This window comes from Magallana gigas, chromosome 10, assembly GCF_963853765.1.
Source record: "Magallana gigas chromosome 10, xbMagGiga1.1, whole genome shotgun sequence".
Taxonomy (NCBI): domain Eukaryota; kingdom Metazoa; phylum Mollusca; class Bivalvia; order Ostreida; family Ostreidae; genus Magallana; species Magallana gigas.
The window spans coordinates 11,209,675-11,236,820 of NC_088862.1; the positions used below are offsets into that span (position 1 = coordinate 11,209,675).

General features: G+C 32.6%; 1 protein-coding gene and 2 long non-coding RNA genes across 5 annotated transcripts in view; all 3 read left to right on the forward strand.

The window, feature by feature from the left end:
* Positions 1-27,146, forward strand: part of LOC117683709 (uncharacterized) — a 165,436-nt gene that overhangs the window by 38,665 nt on the left and 99,625 nt on the right. The window lies entirely within an intron of this gene.
* Positions 5,764-27,146, forward strand: part of LOC136272470 (uncharacterized) — a 148,955-nt gene continuing 127,572 nt past the window's right edge. The window contains exons 1-3 of the long non-coding RNA XR_010710483.1: positions 5,764-5,854; positions 6,058-6,262; positions 6,417-6,560. This is a non-coding gene — a long non-coding RNA (uncharacterized lncRNA). The remainder of the gene's footprint in view (positions 5,855-6,057; positions 6,263-6,416; positions 6,561-27,146) is intronic.
* On the forward strand, positions 15,087-18,961 carry LOC136272445 (uncharacterized). Its single transcript, XR_010710451.1, has 3 exons — positions 15,087-15,202; positions 16,023-16,264; positions 18,742-18,961. It is a non-coding gene; the product is annotated as an uncharacterized lncRNA (long non-coding RNA).

A 27,146-nucleotide genomic window follows, 5' to 3' on the forward strand; every position in this document is an offset into this window, starting at 1 on the left:
GACAAGGCATAGTTCTTGAAAATAATTGATAATTTCGATGTAATGTATGCTAAGCATTGTTTTTCAAGTAAACTTATTTATAAATACATTGAAAATAGTCAGATTTTAAATGGTACGAACAATTTAGATATTTTTTGTAGTCGTATGTATTCCTACGCCAGAGTTCAATATAGCCTCGTTCAACTCAACGCTCGGCTGTCTCCATAAATCTCCGACAAGCAGAGAGTCTCTTTTGCTTGTCGGAGATTTACGGTGTCAGGGGAGCGTTTGGTTGAACGAGACTAGAGATCAATATTGCTTGGATCCATACAATTTTCGAGAAATATTCCTATTACTGATACATAGTTTGATTGAATTAATTTTATCTTTAAATATTATTTAACATGATTCATATGGGGGGTTCTCGACATTCTTGTGGAAAAAGTCCAAAAATTCAAATTATAAAAATGTGCGTAATTCAAATACAAATTAGAAACTACATGTACTTGTCATGCAAAATATCATATTATTGATTTTGAAATAGATATTAAACATCGACAAAATCAACTCCCGTCAGTTCTTCAGTACTTTGATTTTAATTATTTTTAAAAGCAAATTCTCCTAACTATAAGTTATTAAACAAGTATAGTAATTACCATCGCTTTGAGCTTTTGCTTAAAGTAGCATAACCTTATATTTGTATCTTATATATTCCAAAGTATAAAATAAAAAAAATCGTTGGATGAATGATAAACAATTTGTAAAGATGGAGCAAAAAACTGAAGAACACATTGTCCAAAATTACCCCAACTTAGGACTCATGAGAGGAAAAAACATAAACAACGGATAATAGGAAATGTTCAATAAATTAAAATTCGTAAGGTAAGCAAGTTATAGACATAACCTTAAATATTAAAACAGAGCATAACTGTCTTGACAATCTCCAGTCAAAGACTAATGTACAGAGTGAAACATTTTGTATAAAAAGTTTATTGTGGAGAAATTTTGGATGAACCGTAGTATAGAAAATCAAAAAAATATATCATTGAATAATAATGTAAAGTATCAGCTGCAGCTAGAGCAAGTCCTGTTAATATTTTAGAAAAGTTAAGTACACTTTCTTAATAATACAAACTTTAAGATAGAGCAAGCATTGTTGCTTTCTATTAGGTTCCTACCTAAGCACAGGGATATTGTATGCACCTTAAATAAAAACATTGTTTATACAAATGCAGTAGTTAAACGCATTAGATTTTCATCTCCCCATATCTTACATTCCTGTAAGAAGTATACCTTTACCTGCAGCACTTAATGCTGTCCTTAGTTTGAATTCATGACGTTTGTATATTAACAAAGGTAACAAATGATTTTAGCGATGAGCTTAAACGGGCATATGAAACTAGTAAACCATACAGAAATCGACAATGTAGATAAGATTTGTGAATTGATACTTTTTAAACCTTAGTTTTAGTAATCTCCGGCTACAGCTTTTCACATAGATTTCAAAATAGCCCAACTTACCCATAGTAAGAGAAAAAATTGCAAACACTCCAACTACCTGTTTTGAATATTGTTTTATCAATAATGGACAATAAATTTGACCAATACCTGAAAAACTAATCAGAGTGGTACCCTGATATTTAGAGGGTCCCTATAGGAAATACTAATCTATTAATAATTATTATCAAATATCAAATATATATATTTATATCAAATTTAATCATATGCTCACTAATTTGTGAGATATTTTTGGATAAGAAAATCATTGACGAAAATAACGATTATTTAATAAATGTAAATTACATTTTAAATTTTCGTTCTTGCTTCATTTGCTGACTTTTCCGATAGAACCCTGCATGGTTACAATATCATCTCGCTTTTGCCATCTGTATCAGGGCAATGTTATCATCAATTGGTGGGGCAGATTGATTGCAGATGCTGTTAAAGCTGGTTTAAAGTAGATCCAGTGTTCTGTGATGTATAATTTTTTTGTAAAACTTTGAAATCAAAATTTGTGTAAGTTTTATTTATTTTATGTGAATATAATCACATGGATGTAGTTAGAATTAATGGTAGGTTCAAGATATTTTCGCAGCTTAATTTTATACTAAATTTCCAATTTTTATACATCTTATCTATGCAAAGGGGAAATAACTCTTTTTTGACTTTTCACTCAGTTGTATGTCTAAATGCTATATTTTTTCTTATCCAAACGATTAATTTTAAAATGTGTTTGTAGTTCAAGTTTCCTGATAAAGTTGACATTAGAATTTAACAAGAAAAAACAAATTTTTGTCTACAAGATTTTACTTTTAACCAAAAAATACAGTTTTCTGATGCTAAAATATGCTTTAGTTTATGTTTATCTGGTATCTCAAAAAGTGTGATGACATGTATATTTTTTATAATAATTGATGACATTTAAGTCTATTAAGTTGAAATCAGTTCGGTTTTTCAACTTTCATCAGAAAATTTTACGAGTATGGAGTTATCTTAAAATATAAATCTTTGTTTACATAAATTTTGAAGTTGACGATTCGTTTGTTGATGTTTATACGCATCATCTTCTTCACTTTATTTAGAATACAAAGATTTAAAAATGTATTGGTACTGCTATCGCTAGGTTACTGTTTGAGCAATATGAACTCCTCTACAATGTTGGAAATTTTTGTTAGAGAGACAGAAACGCAAATCCCGTGGTTCATGGCAAGCTCTGTACACAATGACACAGTATAGAATGGTTCTGTATGCAATTAATCTAGAAATATTTGTATTACCTACGTTGTACAAGTCTATCATAATGTATAGTTGTTCTTAAGATATTTTGTTTTTTTCCTAGAAAAATTACGAAATCTTAGTCAAACAACAAATCTTGATTTTTCATTGCTTTGTGTAATGATAGTCATTGTAATTTTAAATACTAATATCAATAGATTCATTAAAATGTGAAAGTTATGAAACATATCCCAATAAATACCTTTACATATCCATATTTTTTCATTTGGGGAATAAATGCAACGAGAAGATATGTTTATGATATAAATTTTGAACACTTTTTGTCGGTAAAAGTCAGTTACGTAAACATTTCGTGATACTTGGCTGATACGCGATAAAAACAATAATTTGAAAATTATCGGAATTTAATTCTAAATAGTATACATGTCCATGTTTTTTAAAAAAGTTTCATTTTTCTGAGAATTCCTATACAGGTTTTAGGTCTTCAATTTATCCCATTTATGACACTCTTATTAACGATTTTACTCATTTTGCTAGGAGAGACATTAAAACCACTGCTTTAGACTATTATTATTATATTTTTTCACTTTTGATGAAAAAAGTTTAACGTCATAGACAAGAGGAAGATAAAAAGCCAGTTTCTATAATAAATAACAACTGTTTTGTATTCAAAAGATAGGTGAATGGAAAATTTTATTATCAAATGTTGATTCAGTTTTAGTTTTTATGCAAACTTTTGAATAAAGTAACGTACGTTTTACGTCTTCAGGATAAACCCTTCTTTCCGAGTTTTACAAGTTACCCACGATGTACAAAGTTTGCAAAATACAAAGTTCACGCAATATGATCCAGAAGGTCAACACTTTAATTCCACTTCCTCTTCTATCACGATACTTTGATATTTTTAAAACATGTCTGGAAAAAACTGGAAGACAGTTCAAGTTTTTTTTTTTTCTTCAAATTTAGTTTTCTTAAAGAGGAAACATGTTATAAAATTGCCTTCATTCTCGAAAACTAAATCATTTTTCTTGTAAAAAATGTGCTCAGCTTCTGCTTGACATTAAAAAAATGAGCATTGATTAATATTGATAGCGTACTTGAAAAGGCAATTCTCAACAAACAAAACGCGTCATTAAGATTAAAGCGAACTTTTTCTTTATTTGTTAATCCTTTTTAGCATTAGAAAAACACAATTCTTTATCTGCCATTTTTTCCCGTTCCCAGAGTTGTTGTCCTTGCAAACATCGTTACAGCAGTTTCAAATTTTATCTAGAAATGATTATCATATTGGAAATTAAAATAATTGATTATTTACCGACGTTTTCTTTTACGTTTAGCCATTGGGTTTGTTATCAGCGTTTAATACGAATATATCTCACACAGTGACTTATAATTAGAGTCTTTTTACGCTGTTTCCGGTTGTTCTGCCTATGGTACAGCCTTCATACGAATAAAATAAAGTTAGGTAAATTCCTTATCATAACCAAAGATTTATTTTTTTTTATCAGATACTTATGGAAGGCACTATGAAATAAAAAGCATTCCTAGTGCATGGATTAAAACAATATTTTATGAAATAAGTCTCCAAGTAAAAAAGCAAAAAGCTTTTCTTATGATATTTATCTGCAAATTTAAACTGAATAAAGGGTTCAGAAGTTAAATTGATATTTTTGTACATGTAACTGGCTTTCGTCCGACAAATTCATCTCCATCTAGTTTTGAATCAGAATGAACCAATATTCTCTTACTTCGAGGAAAACATTACGATTTTTGTGCTTTGGTTCTTAGTTTATCTGATACAAGTGAACAAGTGTTCGATACACGTTCTCCACTCAATGCTTAATGCAATGGCATATATACTGCTGGCACGTTTAAAATTATTCATATGAACTAGTTCAATTTATAAAACCTTCTATGGGTACAATGTATATATTTGCGTTGCGTTAATCAAGATCTCCCGTTTAAATTGAAGTCATTAATTAACCGTAACAACTTCCTAACACATATGCCACTTATATTTCTGATGTAATAGGATGTTGGAGGAAGGAAATAAACTTCAATCATATTTTTGTACCAGCCTGTTTTAAGGAGATCAAGTGGTTTACATTCATCTTTGCTTTATCTTTATTGAAGAGTGGCAACTTGCTAGCCAACGGATTTTGTTTTATGATTATCGATACATTATGTAAAGAAAGAATTGTTTTGCATTAAAAATCCTATGTGGACATCAACAATTTTAGTTTGAAAATCTCAGAACCATAGTTTCATAAGTTTATAATAATTGATTTGAATATGACTATGAACAAGAATTAAGAATTAAATTTTGCTTTTAAAGTTGAAGTTCATATTAATAATTTATGATTTTTCCTCATAAGATAAATGCTGCATTGCTAAGACAATCAAGATAATTATATCGACTTTGGAGCTTCATTGTACTAATATCTTATCAATAAAACACCTGCATTTTGTAGTAAATTAAATATCCTTTGATACAATTACTGCTGGTTTTCAGAGCAATACGATGATTTAGCTACATGAGAAGTAAAATAATTACCGTAATTTAAAAGTTGCATATTGTATTCTTCGGGTAACTAAATAATCGTATTGATGAAAAACAAATATCATATGACTCAACAACCAATTGATACAGGCATATCAAATAGAGTGGTTTGAAGCCATAACCGAGCAAACTGAGAAATGCGATTTTTCATTGGACGATCTATTCTTGGTCCAATGTAGCTAAAAACAAATGTTATATTGACCTCTATTTTGTTCTAAATTGATGAATATCAGCCAATCAGATAGCTTAGAATTAATCAATCATAAACTATTTCTTAGTTACAAAAAAATATTTTTAAGAAATTGTGTTGAATTTTATGTTGCAACATCCGGTGAAAAAGGCAAATATATATAGATCCTAAGAGCTTTTGAAAATTGTGTTTAAGTTGCATGGGTCATCAAGAATAGGCTTGTTGATTTTTGGCACTGACTTAGTGCGCATGTCGTTGTGAACTTTTACCCCATCAACATATAAAATTAAAAGGTACAGTAACCGTTTTCATATAGTCAAAATATTTCAACATATACTGTAAACAATACATCGAGATTAATCTTTGAAATTGAATTGATGCAATAACAGGTAAATACCGTATCACATATCTTTTTCTATTTAATTACAGTAGTTGAGTATTCTTAGCTAAATATTTGGCCAATAGTTTCTTCTATTTAAGTTTCAATTATCAAATCATTAACTCCAAACGAGTTTGCTTTTTTAAGTTTTTGTTCTTGTTATATTTAAAATATTATGCAGGTTGTTTCTCTTTATTCTTCATTTCATTATAGTGACTAGTCAAGATGGAGGCTTCGAAATTAATACTATCTGGTTTGTTGCTGACCGTCTGCGCTTTGATTTTTCAACTTGCTGGTTTAGCTTCTCCAAATTGGATAACGACAGATGTAGAAGGAGTTAAATTACAAGCTGGTTTATGGAAACTGTGCGCAAAAGCTCGTAAAGCAAATTGGTGCCTCGAGCATAAGGGTGTAAGAGGTAAAAAACAAATTTATGTGATTTAAAATTGCTCCTTTTTAAAAATAGTTATTCGTTCTGATATTTCATTTATTCATATGCATTATTCAGTTATATTTTTTTTATAAACATTTTACAATTATATAATACAATATATCTTTTTTATATTTGACAGATCGGTTAGAACCTGTGAGAGCAACAGCCATAATAGGATTAATTTCACTTTTATTTGCTCTTGTACTGTTAATTTTGAAAATTTTTGTCATGAAAGACAAGAAGAACATTCTGTTTTTAGCAATAGGAAGCACTTTTGTTGGAGGTAAGATTTATGTATATAATGTTATTTACGTTTGTCTTAAAAAATATAATGCCATTTAAACAAAGTAAGGTAACAGCTTTTACATAACTGTAAATTGTGAATTCAAATGTATAAATGCATGACCATAATGTGAAATAATCCCTATAGTAAAAAGACCGTGTTTTGAGTTTGAGCAGTTTTGTGCGAATAAAACGTCAAAGAAATCCATGTTTTCTCGTCAAACAATCTTAAAATCATCAATTGTTCATACTTCAAACTCTGAAATCATAGAAAATATCTGCGATTTTTTAATCTCACGTTTCAAATTTAGATTAATTCAATACATTATGGATCAAACAAATTTGAATAGCGTAATATTTTATATTTGCATTTCTATATCATAATTGATAATTGCATGCTCATTTTAAATAAAATCCCCTAACAAAAACAAAGGGTTATCTTATTCTTTGGTTCTTCTTTCAACAGCATTTTTTATTTTGATCTCAATTGCTGACTTTGCAAGAAAAATAGATGATGACTTCAATTCCGATGGAGAAGAGCTAGACTACGATTTCTCCTTCGCATTTTTCTTGTGTATCATAGCAATGTTGTCATCTATCAGCGCTGGAGCTGTCATGATCGCAGATGCTGTTAAAACTGATTAAATCTATTGGTATTTAGAATGCTGTAGTTTCAATGTTTAATTAAATTTCAAAAGAGACAATTCATTTGTTGGCATTTATCTACAACAATTTTACCTCAGTGTTTAAATAATATTTAGATTTGATATCTGTACTCCCCGATATTGATTAAATACTTTTAATCTATTCTTAACGTTAATTACGAATTTTAGGGCGACCCCACCATAGAAAGACAACTGTTGTGCTTCGAACATTACTCCTAAGTGTATAAGATTGTAACACAGCTATATTGTTATAATCCTTGATGAACATATAAATATTTTCGCTTGCAAATGGTTTCTCTTATTTAACACTCTATGTGCAATTCCCTGTTTTTTCCGCATACATATAACATAAGTCTTGGTCAAGAGGTCAAACTAGCGCATGAAAAATCTAGGTCACTACTTTTCTATGTAATTGCCTACTGAAACCAACCAACTTACGATAAAAATACTCACCAATATCGTAATGAAAAAAAAATTAGGCATACTGAAAAATAAAATTATCTGTATCCTGTTATACGAAGTGTTATTCCTTCTTTTTTTACATTACACAAAACTTATTGCGGGGATGAATGACCATGGCTTAAGATTCACGTAAGATAATGTTTATGGATCGACATTGTAACAAAGCATTCTTGAAAATTAGAATCAGAATTTAAGAAGGTAATTTATCTCAGTTCCTAGACTTTGACGCGTGCATGCACGGGCTGACATTGGATATGAAATCGGACATTTATATACGAAGTCCTGAGATGCATCCACACACCGTATTGTTGACATTTACATAAACAAGATTTAGGCCTACAATAATGCTATTAATTTCACTTCACTCTGCTTAGTTAGAATAATCTGTGTCTCGGGACAGGCCTTCACCACATTTAAAATGCCTCCCATATACTCAAAATGAAACAAAACAAGAGGCCAATGGGGCCACATCGCTCACCTGAGCAACAATGGGCGTTCAAAAGATATTGTGCCATATGGCCCTCGGTAGAATAACAAAAAATAAATATTGTAAAGTATTCGAATTTTACACTTATTTTTTGCATACACGTAATCTTTGACATTGTACCTTCATGAAATACTGTTTTTACACAGAATAAGAAAATCCTACGCAAGATATAGAACTAAATATTTGGTAGGGGTACACTATAATATAACTTCTAATTCCCCGTATTTTCGTTCTGTCCCCTCCTCCACTTAATAAAACGAGCAAAATATATGAGAGCATATAGGTACATTTTCTTCCTAAACTACTTACTAGTTATTGTATTTTTTTTTGAATATAATAGTTATTGTATTTTATAAAAAAAATCCTACATGTATATATGTGAAGAAGAAAATTGTACCTCAATGCGCTCAATTTCTCAAATAAAAAAATATAATCAACAATTTAATTCGTCTTCTCCATTATAATTAAATGACTGTTGTTTACCTCGCGTAAACTCGTGACTTTTATAACTTTACTCACACTTGATTGATGAATACACTGGAATGAAAAATGTTGTCACGTGATATGTTACAGAGCTATAAAAATCAATGTTACCGTATTGACAGGCACATCACTCTAATTTACTATGGCCCAACCATTATTTTAATTTTTATTCAAAAATAACAGATGGCTACAAACCAGGATAAATTTCCGCTGTTATATTTTCTTAGGAATAGCGATAATTCTTTTATCCCCGCAACAGAAATGTGTCAGAACTATGGAAACTGTTTTAACGATGTCGTTTTTATTTACTCACATTATTCATTGTATAAAGAGGGGGCCCCAGAGAGTAGTTAAATACAGCATATCATTCTTTAATTTTTTTTGTGTACAAGTATTTAACATACTCTAATTCATATAGAATTTCTAATGATCAACCAAAATTTCAGCGTCAATCGTAGAATTATAAGCAAGATGAGCTCAAAATTTTGCTAGGTTTGAGTCATATTTTGTCCCATGAGTTTATTACATTCAGCTTAAGATTTTTAACTTGGTATTTCCTATTCGGCATTTAAAATGGAAAAAATGAATGGGCTCAGATCTGTGTACAAACATAGAATTGTGAGCAAATCTCTGTATCTTGCTTATAATTCGAAGCTTAACACTCAAATATGGTAGGTAAATAGAAATTGTAAACAATTAAACACAAGAAACATTTACTATAACAAATAAAGAACACAATTTATTTTTCAAAATGAATCATATACATGTTTATACCTACATATTTCCGTCAGCGATATCAAACTCTATTTAAACTGAATAAACTTGAGAAAATGCCGAACATCTCAACAAAACATATTGCATTATTCTACCATTACGCAAAAGATGATACTGAATTACCGATAGCCTGATTGAATTGCATTTTAGTTCTTTCTTAATACATCAGATGTTGCTTAATTTGCGCAGGTAAACAGTAAACTGTTTGATTTAGCGAAGTCTCTGTTTGATTTGATACGTAAAAATCAGGAAATACCAGCGACAGTTTCAAGGTTAACACAAAGCAATGATTTGTAAATGAAAACGAAACGAAAATCACAACAAGCTAACACCACTGTCATATGTGAAAACTGTCAACGCATTGAAATATTTAGCCTCAATTTACTTCACAAAATCGGCACCAATGTATTGTGCATGTTTCAAAGATTCCCTTCGTACACGAACTGTTGCACAACAAACAAATTCATCATTGTCAGATCGACCCGTTTATCATATAGTATCATGGCTGCTTTAAACAAAGAATCTCGTTTTAGAATTATGGAATACGAGTCTTGGTAAAATGGGTAAGCAAACCCGGGCCGGGGCAAAATAAAAGCCGGGGCAGATCGGCAATCGTCAATTCCAATTACGCATTATTTTGCAGCAATATTAACAGCGAATACAAATATACTGGTCAGTAAATATCTTGAAATTTTAATGAGATTGGCAGACTAATAACTGTCAATCTTTTGTTTTGCCCTTGCCCAGTCATGCCTACCCATTTTACCAAGACTCATGGATGCTATAAATTGCTTGAAACACGCCTTTTCTTTCTTATTATTTTCGTAATAACTCAGATTTGAAACAGAATTAGCCCATAACTTTTGCAATTTATATTTTCCTTTCCATAAGGATTACTTATGCTAAATTACATTGAATTTGACTCAGTATTTAAAAATGCACCGCCCTTTTTCTACAGTTTCGATGTTTTCTTCGCTTTGAATGAAGATCTGTCTTTCATTTTTGCAATTTATATTTGCCTTTCCATAAGAATGCTTTGTGCCAAATTTGGTTGAAATTGGCCAAGCAGTTTTAAAGAAGAAGTTTAAAATGTAAAAAGTTTACAAACGGACGGACAGACGGACGAACGGACGGACAGACGGACGACGGACAAAATGTGATCGGAATAGCTCACTTTAGCTTTCAGCTCAGGTGAACTAAAAATGCAGAATCGCTCCGAAACTATTTTAGAGAAAATTTATGAAGCTGCATTGAAAAGGACAGTCAAATTATTCATTACAAACCATTTTGAGGCTGTAAATACCTATTTTCATCTAAATATTTTATTCATATTAATGAAGAATTCAACGCTTTCTCACCATCGTTTTTTACTCGCATCGAATTTACAAACCATTTTGACGGGATTTTTCATACTAAATGAATTGATTTAGAGTTATCTCCCGTATTACCTTTGATCAACAGAATATATGACAAATTTTCAATAAAAATTTACACGTATTTTGTATATAGTTTCTGAGTTGATCCGTGCAAATGTGATGTTGTGGAAACATTAATTAAAGAGCCTCCCGTGATTTAGTGTGAATGTAATGCACATGCGCAAGATTGTAAAATCCAAAAAATCCAGATGATTTCCGGATTTTTAAAAGGATTTTTCGTTGATTATTAATTAGCGAAACTTGATTGAGAAAAGATAACAACAAATTGGTAATCTTCAGGTACCAATGATCTTTAAATACATAAAACAAAAGACAGTACTCCTCTGATTTCTCGTATTAAACCCCAAATATTCCAGTCTATTACTTTAATATAGTACACAATTCATTATAAATGTCTTATACAGCAGCTTTTAAGTAAGTTGTTTTCAGATTTTCAAGCGCCCGATGACTACAGCGGAAAAGGGACTATTCCACTAAACGTCAATACTTTTTTTTCTAATCGTACAAGTAAATTTATTCGCCTTAAGCCCCTTTCACAATTGGCGCACAAGCAGAAGCGACCAAATATGCGTGCGACCCAAAAAATTAGATATGAATCGTTAATTGTTGCCGAAATAATCGCATATGAAAAAAGTATTCGTACGAATTTCGCACGATCTAAGCGAGCGTTGTGCGATGTAAACGCATTCAATCTTGCGATATATTTTGTGTCTGTATGCGACTGTTGTACAATGAAAGCAACTGTTGAAAGATAATACGATAGGAACGCGCGAGAGACTAGGTGATCGGACGATTGAACGTGCGCCAATGTGATTGGACGTGCGATTATGCGTCCCATGGTACGAATGATCGTACGAGTCAGAGGGGGTATAGACACCGCCCATATTCAGTAGACCTAGTTGAAAGCGAGAAAAGATGCCGCCTAGAGGATACAGGTATGCAGCAGCATTTATTATTATACCTAAATATGATTATTCTATTATATCTGATTGGTCTAAAAAATCACATGACAGGGCGATGTCATAGGAATGAAAAAGCCTATATGAGCATACGATGTAGACAAATATGATTAAATCAAAAATATTTAATCATTATGATTCTCTTTATATCTCAGAACCAACTTAACTATCTATGATTTATGAAGAAAAGTGAGACAGTTACATGGGAATTCAAACAATCATGTTAATGTTGCGACTGTTGAAAAATCGAACATTATTAGAAATCAACGTATTTAGTGTAATCATATGTTGCTTGGTATAATAAAACGTTTATTGCATTAATGTTTAGGGAATATGAAGATTTATTCCCCAGAAAAAACAAATTTCTCTCGGGCGAAGCCCTCGGGAAATATTAGTTTTCTTGAGGGAATAAATCTTCATACATGCATTTCCCTCACCATCATGCAATAAATGTATATTGTAAATTTTGTTCAGAAACAGAGAAACTTATACAGGGTATATATTATAGTAGCAAAGCATGGCATATCGAGGCTAATAAGTCGTGCAATGATAGTAAAACGTTGCAAGATTACATGAGACACGTTGAGCAACAGTCTCACGGTCGCAAAACAGACGCATAAACACCAGCGATTTATCTTACGATGTTTATAAATCGTGTATCACTCTTGCGAGTACAAAAAACGTTGTAAAACGTTCGTACTAATGTTCGTGCGTTGCACTGCGATAATTTGGATCGCGTTCGGTCGCGTCTGAATAGTGTGCATGTCCACTATTCAGAGGAGACTTGCTGCGACCAGTAAAACGTATGCAACGAATGCGAGAGCTCGTGCAAAGTAAGCGAGGGCTCGTGCAACGTATGCGAGAGCTCGTGCGAAGCTCAAAAATTTCGATCGCAAAGTGGTGTAAAGTGGTCGTGCGCCAATTGTGAAAGGGGCTTTAAGTGTTTCCTTGTCTAAAATAGTGTCATACTTATTATTTATCACAATAGAATACTTACATGTTGTTGAACTATGAGTTGTAATGTCACGTTAAAGGAGACGGCATTTTTGGTTACATGTACAAAAAAGGAAGTATTGCGCAATGGTATCCCCATTTTTAATTTGTAACAAATGCAAATATAAGAAATAAAGTATCATTTTTTGGATGTATATCGGGATAATTAAACGGGTTGGTACGTGATCAAATATTCCATAAAGCCGTTAAGGCTTTATGAGATTTGATCACGTGACCAACTTGTTTTTATACTTCGATACATGTTTATATAGAAGAATGATATCTTATTTTTTAAAGTATCTGTCCATAAGTGCCTTGTTCTCAATAAAGACATTTTGTTATTATTCAAGTAAAGTTTCTTTCGTTCTTAATGGTTTTGCTAACTGCAAGGTTATAGTATTTCAGCAGTAATATGTCAGTATTAGTTGCTGTTTGTTGCTTTTACATGTAACATTTCTATAAAAAAAAAGTAAGTTGATAACACTGGATACATTGAAATTATTTTTTTTATCACCCCCCCCCCCAAAGAAAACGAAATAAGTAATATACATTTCTAATGGTCTATACTAAATTATGGAAACTGTTGAATTATTGCATGTATGATGAGATTGACCATATGCATTTATCCATATGCATCAAGATGAACATGTGTCCTTTAGTCAATTGAATTGAATTGAATGGTTTAAAAAGGTAAATGAACGTCAGAGCCCTCTTTATGTGAGTACATGTAACACGGTGTCTTCTCTAATACACAAACCAATGAAGTTCTATATAAAATTACAATATTAATTAAGGTGAAAAGTAGTTATAAATGAATGAAAAAATCGTTAGTTTTAATGTATGAACAAAATACCTTGTGATATCAATATTTAAAAAAGAGTGTAATTCAGAGATAGCAATATCTAGAAGATTGTTAAAAAACATCTATCAAACAACAATCAGATGATTTTCGGACCGTTTTAATCGTCAGTAACACACCAAACATTTTTTATTTTTTGTTTGTCAATTATTGTCATTAAAACAATAGCTATTTTAAGCAGGAAATGTTTATCTAAAAGATTGCGTTCTCTATCAATTATGTTGTAAGATTTTAATTTTATATTTTCTTCATTGAATAAGCAAGTTGATGAGCAGTAAGCACTGCACAGTCAATTAAACAATTAAGAAATCAATAATTATGTCAAAACTCATATTTCCTTACAACTTAGTAAACTGTATTATTTCCCTCACGAATTTAGAAGCAATGGATTTAAAAAAATTAATACATTTGTAAACAATCCATAAATTTCAAACCACAAAGATTTTCAACATATGGCATTACTTTTAAGATCTTCAGAATTTTTTTTTCATCGAAAACAATAGGTAAGAAAAATCCACAAACACACCAATAAATACTACATACGACTGAACAGTTGCTGGTGAGCCATATACTCTGTACAATCGAAGGAATAAAAAACCCAGAAAAACAAAAAAACAAAAAACCTATTCACATACATATACAGGTACACTCAAACAACTTAAACGTACCGACAAGCATAATCAGTCACCACGTGTTCACCAAATAAAGGAAAACGATGATTTTTGGCTTTCCATAGTCATTCCTTGTATATTTTCGTGGAAAACATTTTTACAGGTTATAGATTAGATTGACATTTCACTTTTAATATGAAACAAAATCATTTAAGTTACACAAATATAACTATATCTAAATTGATGTTTGTGTATTGTGTTTAAAGAAATTTTGCATAAAAAATTTCAAAAGTGGCTTTCAATTGCAGAAACATTTTATTATGTTTACCCGATTTAATGGTAGTAGACCAGTAAGATCGTGCTATTTAAATAATGCAAACTTTTCTTTATTCCACGTGTCTAAACCTTCAGATTTCCTGTATTAGTAATCTCTAGGGTGGTCTAAATTTAAGAAATGCTTTTATGATAAAATAATGATGATTTTATAAAATATATTTCTTAGGTACAATGAAAATTTAAAACATAAAATTTCTTGCCCTTGTTTTATTTTTTACAACGCCTTAATAGCACTATTTGTTATTCAGCAGAGGAGTCAGGTTACTGAACTGACTCAATTAATTAATTAATACGAGAAAAAGGTAATATACCACGGGGGCTTACTGTACACGAAAAATTGCTTAATCGCGAACATAGTTTAAAAAACCAAAGCACCGTAATGTTTTAAAAGTTTGCAGTATTTTTTGTGAACGTGGTTGTAGTTTTGTTTATGTAATTTGCATATTTTATATCTACAGATGTTCAGAAAGCAGACGAAGGTAACCTGTCATGTGAGTTGAATGAGAAAATCAAGGACAAAGGCATATGGGTCAGGGATTAACTGGTGGCCATAAAGTCTGTGGGTATAAAAGTCAGAGGTAGGTAAATCATAAACGTTTACTAAAATACTTATGTTTAACGGAAAATCTAATCTGAGAAGTCTGTAAACCAGTTTTTATTTCAACTTTTTTTTCGGTTGACAGATACCAATTTGGTTTGTAATACATATTTTTTAACACAACATGTGAATGTGTCAGATAAGTATTGTTTTACTTTGAAATCTTATTTAATATATGTTTTCAATAGATGGAAAGTAACTTTAAAATGTTGACAAGGGGTGGAGAGTTTTGAGAAGTCACTACACCAAGTGATTAGCAAAGTTTAATGTCCCATCTTTTACAAAAACTTGTAGCAAATATTTGCAACAACATTTGTTCATGAGTTCGGTCTTTTTGAAAAGCTAGTTTAACTGTCTAAATTAAAGCTTACCTAAACATCTCTATAGTCCAGCAATCATGCTAGATGTATGCTGCATCCCCTCCCTCCCCTTCAAGAACATTATAGAACCTATTAAGAATATGAAGTTTACACCTTTCCGATTTTTTTCCCGATTACGACAAAGAGCACATGCCGGGTGTGACCGGTCAGCAGAGGATGCTCACTCCTCCTAGGCACCTGATCCTACTGCTATCTGTTTGGAGGTCCGTGTTGCTCTGCTATGAATTTGTATTTCGTTTAATGGATTTTTGAGATGGTTCACTGTTTGTTATTGTCATTTTTTCATTTGACGTCCATAGGTTATGCACTATCATTTATAGAAGGTCAACCAAGAATACTTCCATAAGTAATTGTGCTGTCTTCCATATAGAGCCCACTAGCATTAGTTCTAAAATTAATATTGTACAATCACCGTTACAGAGTACATCAAGAGCATGGTGTTCAAGTTTGATCAGAGCATTATCTCACCCTAGACAACAATGAGGCCACTCACGAGTTGGAAGTCTTACCGGGCAAGTACACCCCCTCCTGTGAGGTGATGGGCAGCGTGCCGACCGCCAGCATTCGTATCTTGATGGGCGACCAGATGATGCAGGGGAGGGTCGAGGACATTGACGACAAGATGGGCACGCAGTTTGTTGCCGAGGCGACAGAGTTCAGAGGTCAGTAGCTAACTTTGGTACTGTGATGGGGTTTGGTTTTGGGTAAAGATTACTGGCCAAGTCAAACTGGTTGGGATCTTTGGGTCTTTTGGTAGTGTTCAGGTCCCAAGTGCTGGCCTATTCCTTTAACAATTTGGCAACTCGTCCAGTGGGCTGTCAACTATGCAAATAGAAAAAAATTAATTCAGTGGGTTGAAACTAAGGAGAGAGTTAAAATTGGATTAAGGTGCTGTGGATTCATCCATATTCTTTAACTGCCGATGTTCGTCGATTTTGTTGTTAAGTTTATCCACAACTTAATTTTTTTTCATATTATTAAAATCAAATACCAAAGGACAAGAACGATAGCATTTAACCCCCCCCCCCTTGTGAAACAAAAATTCCTTTTGAGGGTTTTATATATTGTTATTTAGTAATATTTTCCTCACTCAAAGAGACTGATTTTAATGATTTTTTTTTAGCCCCCCCCCCTCCCGTAAGCAAAACTTTTGTTTAAAAAAAATAATTCGACTACAAGTTTTGTTTTGATATAAATCAATTAGGATTTGATCATACTGTTTAGTAGATAAATTTGTTTTTTGGATATGTGACAGAAATTACGAAGTATTTGGATGTAAAATGTAGGCGGGAAAGGGGCGTTAGCGTTCACAGTTTTTTCCAAGAAATAAAATTGCAAAAGACTGGTACTTCTTCCCTGCCCCGCGGGCTAAGCAGTCAATCGCAAGTTAACTTCCAATGCATGTAAGCCGGTAATCAATATCAGCTGGGTGGACTGAGGCGATGTAGACATAGTACCTTGTCTAAGGGCACAACAGACAGCACCGAGTGATTACAGCGGGTCTTGAACCAGCAGCCGTTGGGCTACAACTTTAACTCTTATGATCAGTGAACCATGATAAAACGGATCATTTGCCACATTATATCATGTATCCTTGAATCTTTTTTTTTATCTAAATCACAAAAGTTGATGCCCGTAAATATGACTAAAATCACATTATCAAGGAAAGATTACTTGCCAATCGAACTGGTTTTGATCCTTTTGTCTTGAAATTACGTTCCCAAACTTTGACCAGATTACCCGAAGTTGTAACCAGATAGCCATGATATGACCTTGAATCGATAGTATTACAAATTGATCACTATGATACTTATGTATACCAAGATACTGTGCAACGAATTAGTAATAATAACTGACAGAATGAACTTTTTGACTCTTGTAGCACTGCGCAGCATTCCTAAAAAAATTTATGCAACCAGTTGTAGAATGCGGGCACAAATGTCCAAATTGGGAGTTTATAAATAAGTTGTCATATTTGGCGATTCTGTGTCTGCATCGGTAGCTTTGGTACTCTATACTGAGTCATGTATGTTTTTATATAACCTTTGTAACCTTTTAAACCATGAGTTCATGTATACTTTTATATATGACCTTTTAATAGTGTACGCAAGCGATGGGTCATACTCAGGCTGGAGACTCAAAACATGCATACTAACAATCTTAGTCTTAAATGACGTTAATAAATCAGGTATGGAATTTGAGCACAGTAAAACCCAAATTGAAAATATAAAAACAGGTTATCAACAAATTGTCATATTTGGCGATCCTGTGTCTGCAGTGAAGGTCCTGATACTGCAAGTAGGCCATGTAATGCTTGTTCCATCTGTTTAACCTTTGTAACATTTAAGCCATGTATGGATGAATGTATGATGCGTAAACGGTGCATCATACCTATGTGGGGGACTCACAGACTCGGGACTCAGAGACTTAAAACCTGCGTCAAAGCTCTTTAATAGACATTCTAATAGTTTTGTTACTTTAATTAGAAATAAAATATAACTCTGGAATTTGAACACTACATGTTCACTCATGATCGTAGTAGATGGGCCGAACTGGTCAGAACTGTCAATCATAAGTAAAATGTTATATATACCCCTGTGAAATGATGTTAGACAAAATTTTAGATGTATTTATAATTTTATTTTGGGTTTTGATTCAGCTTATAGAGATCTTTGATTTGGGATGCTTTTAATTGATGTTGTAATTTTGACTATACGATCACGCTTGTCAATAAACTACTTGGTAACCAACAATTTGACTTGGTGATTCTTAAGTTTGAGTTGAGCTTCACGTAGATCAAGAAGATCATTCTGAACACTTGTCTAACAGTTAAGTTAAATATTTCTTTAAAACTGGTCTTGTTTATAAATAAGGAGATTTAGACCATAATTCGTTTGTTTTTTTTTTAAGTTGTAACAATTCTGTACAGTATATATATCACGTCATAGATTACTAATTACCAGCGTAATACTGTTACAATTACAAGATGTTTTAAAAGTATTTATTTCAAGAATTGTTGTATCAACAAATGAATCATGAATTAGTTTACAGTAAATAAACATTGGTGTTTGCTTGAATACAATAAATTAGTGTGATATATGTTGACTTGAAATGGTGATGGTAATGATGTCTTTTGCAGGCAATAGCCAAATTAATGTGATGTGTAGAGCAGAAGTTGATGGACTACCCAACTCAAACATGCAGCGAACTTATCAAATTGTAGTCGTACAAAGTAAGTTTTAGGTCTTTTGTTACCAGCGGAAGACCTTACTGTTTTCGTATTTTTCCTTATTTTTATTCAAACTTTGTGCACTTGAATTTTCGAAAACTATTTGACCGATTTCTACCTTTTTCCACAGATGATTTGACTGATGATTTGGTAGCTTTAAATTTTCCTGTACCGATTTACGACCGCTTTTATAAAATTTCAGGACCTATTTGTGCAGCGCTGATCTCAGAAACTCTCAGAGATATGACTATGAAATTTTCAGGATAGGTAGACTATAGTTTGAAGTTTTGAACTGTTATGTTGTTGTTCCTAATGGCGCCTTTTCTCGGGGCTCGCCTGGGCACGAGAGTTTGGTACAAATTCAGAATTATAATTTTCATACATTTTGATATGTATCGTTAATTTTATCAGTTGATATTTTCTCAAAACATATATAACAAAAGTGGTAGAGTATCATAAGTTCGTACCAACAAAATCTAAAAAGAGGGGCTGGCCCCTTAAATTTGGGGCCAAGAAACTCGTAAATTCCATAACAAATAACTTTAAAACGATAAAAAAATACATTTTAGAAGCAAAATTGTTCATCGTGACAATATTTGTTTGAAAATCTTATTGCCACACCCATTATTACGTAAATAGGAGTTTTTAGGGGCCAGACTTCTTAAACTTTGACGCAATAAATCTAGAGAAGGAAACATATTTTGTTAAGCGTGGTACGAGGGACAATCAAAAAATACGAAGACAATGTGGCTGTCTATCATATATTTTTCATGAAAGTCATACTTAACAGATTAATCTGTGCACCAACACTTATGTTATTGGTATGCGAAGTTTTAGTCCATTTAATGAAACAGTATTTTTGTTACCCCTTTTTAAAAACAACATGTTTTGTCACAACGGCGCACGGTAACGTTCAAAACATGACGTCAAGATTAAACACGTACAGTTTATAGATAAACCCCATCTTTATATCACGCTTAGTCTCTTGTACCTTTTTCCTTATAATTTAAAATGGCTCTAAACCGCTTAACATCTTATTTGCACACATTTGTTCGAGAATCATGTTAGTTCTTCACAGTTTTCATTTTCTAACCGTGTATCTCTTAGTTTACAGTAAGGATAACCCTGAACGCCGGTTGACGTTACTTATTTTTTTACCAAATATTTATATATTCTACTCCCTTTCGGACAGTTTGATATTCAAAATACCACCCCTACAAAATTTATTACAGTTAAACACAAACTTGCAAATAATTGTTGACTTATTTTTGCACCATTGAGCATTTTCACGGCTTGTTTCGTCCTTTTCCTGAGTTAAATCTGTTTTGTTAGTACTTCTCGTTGCGTCGTGACGTCAGACGACGTCGATGTTTTTAGTCAATTCTAAAGATGACTATCTGTCTTTAGTTACTAATATCTGTTCGAAAAATCAATACATCCCGTCATTATTTGGAACATAGAATACCATAACCATACTTAATTTGAGGTTTCAATATTATTTGGTTTTTAGCCTGATTTATAGAGATATTACTTTCAACATTATATAGTTTATTGTTGACATAACACAAATTTTGACCGTGCGCCGTGACCTTATTTTTGCATGATTAGATTCTTAATAATTCTTAGAAGTAAAGGAATATATTAACCTTTTTTTATTGCAAATTGTTTGAAATTATTGTTAAATTATGTCTTCCAAATTTAGTAATGATATGACGTTATGTAACATAGCTATGACAAAAGTCTTCGTATTTTTTGATTGACCCTCGTAGAAGAGAAAATGTCTGCATTACTTTAATCAATTCACAAATCAAAACACCAATATCCGTCCCGAATAAGGATCTACAGGGCTGGCACATCATTTTTTTAATCATTGTATCTAAAAAATGAACAACTATTTTAGATAGGTGTAAAACAATTATGTTAGTATTTTTGACACCATTCAAATTAAATCAAGAAAGAGGGGCTTGTCCTTTTATTTATGGACCAAGAGACTCGTAAAGTATTTTACAAATAACTTACAGCGATAATTAATTTGTAATGCATTATAGAAGCATATTTGGTGATCGTAGAAATATCTGTTTTTAAAACTCATCGCCACCCCCATTTATGACGTAATTAGGGATTTTAAGGTCTCATACAAGGAATTAATTTCACTTTATTTTACTATATAGCTTTATTTCTGTTAATTGATTAACTCTACTCACAGCATATGAATGCTTCAAGAAAAATTTTAGATCAGAAAAAAACGCCTTATGTGGCTTCTAAGAGAGATAATTGCGAGTGAACATACCTACCCCCAAATACATGTGGGTTCCACATGTTGACAAACAGATTCAGCACCATCCACGAAGTTGCATCACGCGCATTTAAAAATACAATCTTCTACCGAGTCGCATGCTGACTTACGCTTTTCATACTAATTGTTAGACCATAATTAATCACCTAATTGTCTACGACTTTTGCGGTTTTTTCTCGATTACGACGAAGAGCACATGCCGGGTGTGACCGGTCAGCAGAGGATGCTCACTCCTCTTTAGCACCTGATCCTGCCTCTATCTATTTGGAGGTCCGTGTTGCTCTGCTTTGAATTTGTATTTCGTTTTATGGACTTCTGAGATGGTTGACGGTTTGTTATAATTGTCATTTTTTTATTCCATTGAAATTGGTTTGACAATTCCTCTAAAGTAATAGTTATCCTAGCCACTGAGTCCAAAATCAATACTATAGGCCTAAAATAAGGTGCCAAAAAAGGAAGAAGGAAAAGAAATTGTCTATATATATATGGAACTACAATTGGCTAAGTTCAGTTTGATTGGCTGTTTCCCTGCGTAAGACCTTTAAGGGGCCAAAGTCCTTAAACATTGACGCAATTTATCTAAAGGAGACATATTTTGTTAAAGTGGCTTGCTCAACTATGTAAAGGAAGGCATCAGAATTCTACCATGTGTGATTTAGAAAAAAATTACATTAGCCCCGCCCCTTATTTATGAGGTTTTAGGATATATTGTATTTCGGTAATTAACACACATATACCAAAATAAATATGATTAATTATTGAGTTAGCTTGTTTCAAGAAAGGTCTACTGAAATAAAATCATTTATCTCAAGAAATCACTAAATTCCTAAGTCGTCTGATGACGTGTCGAGGTTGACTACGTCACATCGGCGCTTGCAGCTGTGATCAGAATTAACATGTGGACTACAGTGATATATCTGGAAGTTTAACTCATTTACAACCAGCGTGGACGGAAATCGGCAGAGCATTCAACTGAACAAGATAGGATTTATCTGTACTTCCCCTAGATATTGTTTTATATAATTTAATACTGTGGGATGAAACAGAAACGCATTTTCTCTATGTTCAAAGAAAATGTAAACAATGAAAAGTCCAAACATGGTATGTGCTAGCACTACAAAGATTATTGTGTGGACCTGGATTAAAGATAGACAAGACTGTATTGTGTTTATGTTAATCGAAATGTGTTATTTTATTTACTTTTAGCCTTCTTTTGTGAAGATTACATGTATAAATAGACAAAATTAATGTGTTGAAGTATATTTTCACACATTTTAAAGAATAGATATTTGATTATGATTGTTGTATCATATATTAATGAAATTAAAACTGCAATTAGTATCCACAAGAATAAAGTTTTTTTTCCATTTTCATGTTATTATTAGCACAATATAGTTTGCTAATTATGATTCATTATTCATTTCAGGGTTATTGAAAATGCAATAAATGGAGACACTTCTTTGGGGTATTGACATAAAAGTAGGTACTCTATAAATATTTTTTTTACTAACTACTATAGTAGTATATGTATATTTGGCATGTTTTTTAAAATCATATAACTAACTTAACTTATTATAATATTTTTATTGATATCTATTGAAATCAGATTTGAAATTGACTAATATTCATCATTTCAAGCATTGGTTTTCTTATCAACTGTACTGCCTTCTTACATCAAAAAGACAGAGGAGAATTACATGTTGTGTGCAAGAAGAATGGTCAATTTCCTAAAATTCCACATAATACTGAAAGTCTTGTTTTACAGTTTGTCACGGAAAAAGCAATCTCTTTAGTATTTGTCAAGTTGATTATTATAATAAATCATTGACAAATATTGAATTTTCTTGCTTTCTTTAATTATTACAAAAAAAATTAATAACTAGACACAATCTCGTTGCGAGCAACGAGGAGGTCTCCCGTCCGATTTTTAGAAAGGAAATGACCTTGCCTTTTATCTTCATCAGCGAAACATATCAGGAAATGCAGATGCGATCTAAAAGAGCGATGGATGAAGGATTATCCACCCTGTAGGATCCTTAATTTTAAGGACCAGTCCCATTTTATTACATATTTAATAAGAGGTCTTTTGACTTAATAACAGGTCTAATAACCTGTAATAAAAAGAAACCGAAGAAAAAAAAGAGGGTCTACCTTTGTAAACGGAAAACCCTAATAACAATAAGAATAGAAGGGTCTAATAATAAAAGACTGTTTTTGTCTAAATCTTAATTGAAGAGTGTTTTTCAACTTGTACTAGAGAAGTATAGTTTAGTATAATTTGTACTATAATTAATTGTAATTAGTACAGTAATCTAGAATGGTACTTAGTTGAAATTAAAGGCCAAATATCAAAGATCAAGTAAAATCGGCCCAGAAAAACTAAATGATTTTATGAATGGGGGTTGGGGGGGGGGGGGGGGGTTGGTTGGTGACTTCTATATTAAAATAGTATACTAAATTCTAAATATCACATATTACACAATTTCTAAACAAAATACATATGTTAGAACAATGTATAAGCGCTGTATAAGCCACTGTACCATTGATTTGAAATTTAAAAATCTCAAAATCTTAATTAAGATTTTTTCTTTGATATTTACTTTTATTCTAATATATGTATAGCATTAACATTAGGTACATGGAGATGAATGCAACAGGTCAAAACGTTTGAAATGGGCGGGAACAAATTGACGCGGACGTCTGATATATGAAGCGTATTTTCAATCCACCTCAACATTTTTAATTTGCTATATAAGTTAATAGAAAAACATTTTATTTCATCAATAATAGTGATTTTATTTCATCAATAGTAATCGGATCCCCATCCGAGAGAGATTATACGTAGGGCAAAGCATATTGTTCCATGACTCGTCAAAAGTCTGAAACCAAGTGAGGGCAATTTTGAAATGGGGTTTATTCCCAGGGGAGAATAATTAATTCAAATTCCGATTTAATAAATTAATACATATATTATACCCATATAAAAATGTTCGCTAGGCTAATTTATACGGATATGCACATTCATTGTTTATCTAGCTATAATGAGAGAGAGAGAGAGAGAGAGAGAGAGAGAGAGAGAGAGAGAGAGAGAGAAATTATTGACCCCGCTGCTTAATCACTAATCCCGCTTTTGGGCGAACATGTACATGTTTATAGACTTTTGTAAATAAATCTAAACTTTAAAAGATTATAATCCCAATCCACCCTGCCGTAATGATTTTTATAAATCAAAAGTGAATAATCAGACTCTTTGTTTCAACAGTGTATATCAACGATCAGTGTTTACATCTGTTAATACATAGGCCCAAACACAGATACAAGGGTGGTAAGTTTTCACACCGTATCGCAGTCACCCGGTTGTCAGGGTGAGAGAGAGAGAGATCGAGAGAGAAAGAGAGAGAGAGAGAGAGATTTCATAGTGTTTTATAGTGTTCAGGAAATCAATATATAAGCAACCTATGTCAATAAACGCATGTAATCATGCATGCGTTTATCTATATAATTATGTAAATAAATACTAATCAGTCCTCATTTTAAAGCCATGTAGAATAACGTTTGTGCATTGCTTAGTAAATGATGTGTGCATACAGTCAAGGAGATGGCGGCATTTCTTTGATGCCGGCAAAGCGACCCAGTGAACTCTAATGTAGTCGTACTGCAAGGGAGCTTCGGCGGCATGTCTTTGATGCTGGCGATGCGACGAGCGTCTGAATTAAGCCAACTGCTGACAGAAACGAGCTCTATATTTGTACTAAAAAAGCTGTTATTATCTTTATTTATTATAAAAATAAAACGGAAAACAATAAAAACCATCATTTTAAAGATAAAATCATTAACCAAAACAAAATTAGGGAAGAAATATAATCGGCACTTGGGGACGGAACCCGGGTCGCCTGGGCACAAGTCCACCACTCTAACGACTGAGCTACGCGGACTCTCGCTTCAAAAGTTTTGAGCTCAAAATCTCGGGAATGCGTGGATCGATTTAAAAACGAATTTCCTATTCTGAAGTGTTTTAAGTGTCTCTATCGAATAGTAACATAAAAAAAAATCAAGTTCAAAAAATTGAAAAATGAAGGTTTTTCATTTCCTTCCGGTGACGACCGGAAGTGACGGCGGACGTTCGGATATGCGAAGGGCACTGCGGCCGTTCACTCTCTACCATCTCTGAAAATTAAAAGGTTCTATCTTAAATACTTTTTGAGAAAAATCGTGAACAAGCAAAAACGTAAAATCTTTGATATCTCGGTACCGGAAGTGACGACCAAAAAAAGCTCGTGTAATTTTCTTACAAATTTTGTCATGAATAAGCTCTGAAAATTTCATGAAAATCGGCTGAAGCATTTTTGAGAAAACGTGGGAGAAAAAAAAAAAGAATAATAACTAGACACGATCTCGTTGCGAGCAACGAGGAGGTCTTCCGTCCGATTTTTAGAAGAGGAAATGACCTTTCCTTTTATCTTCATCAACGAAACATATCAGGAAATGCAGATGTGATCTTAAAGATCGATGGATGAAGAATTAAACACCCCGTTGGATCCCTAATTTGAGGGACCAGCCCCATTTTATTTCATATTAAATAAGAGGTCTTTTGACCTAATAACACGTCTAACAACCTGGAATAAAAAGAAACCGAAGAAAACTAGAGGTACTGTGAGCAAGCTCACAATTTATACCCCCCGCTAAGAAAAAAATCTTAACGCGTGTATTTTTGCTATTTTAGAAAATATTGGATGAATCTATTTCACTGACCATTTTCTATAAATAACAACTGCTCTATTTTTTAAAACTGTTAATGCTAATAGGAGTAAACAAACCAATTTCTATCCTTTAATTCCATTTTATTTTAAGTTAACTGTTAATGCATGAGGACATTTGCATCCTTCCATTAACAACCATGACTCAAATCAAACTCGAATCAAACGAAATCCACATGTCAAGCAGCCATTTAATATTTAAACATTTTGAATTATTGGTATACTGAGCACGATTTTTTCCGAAAAATTTTTTCCACACATTTTTTTTCCAAATGAAAATTTCATCGAGGCAGGCAATTTTCAGAGAGATGGGGATGAAAATCTAAGAATAATTTTATGTGGCCTGAGAAGAGCAAGCTTTGTGTCAAATTTTAGCTTCTAATATTTCCATTAATACAAGAAATGACAGACAAAATTTAGCATTTTCAAAACAATGACCTTGAACTTCCTCAATTGACCATGGGTCAAGGTCATGACACACCCTTACGTCCTAAGCAATATTTGTGTGAAGTAAGAACATTCAATGCTTCTCCATAAGGAAGATATGGACTGGACACGAATTTTGCATTTTTTCTGCCAGTTACCTTGACCTTGCATGAATGACTTTGAGTCAAGGTCATGACACACCCTTAGGTCATAAGCAATCTTTGTGTGAAGTAAGAACTTCCAATGTCAATGTTTCTCTATAAGAAAGATATAGACCAGACACAAATTTTGCATTTTTTCTGCCAGTGACCTTGACATTGCCTGAATGAACATAGGTCATGGTCATGACACACCCTTAGGTCATAAGCAATCTTTGTGTGAAGTAAGACCCTCCAATGTTTCTCCATAAAAAAGATATGGACCGGAAACGAATTTTGCATTTTTTCTGCCAGTGACCTTGAACTTGCCCAAATGACCTTTGGACAAGGTCATGACATACCCTTTGGTCATAAGCAATCTTTGTGTGAAGTAAGAACTTCCAATGTTTCTCCATAAGAAAGATATGGACCGGACACGATTGCACAGACAGACGGACAGACAGACAGACAGACAGACGGACGGACGGACAAGGTGATTCCTATATACCCCCCAAACTTTGTTTGCGGGGGGTATAAAAAAGAGGGTCTTCCTTTGTAAACGGAAGATCCTAATAACAATAAGAATAGAAGGGTCTTCCACTGAAGACGGAAGACCCTAATAATAAGACTGTTTTTGTCTAAATCTTAATTGAAGAGTGTTTTTCAACTTGAACTTTAGTCCAACAACCCTTTTATGTT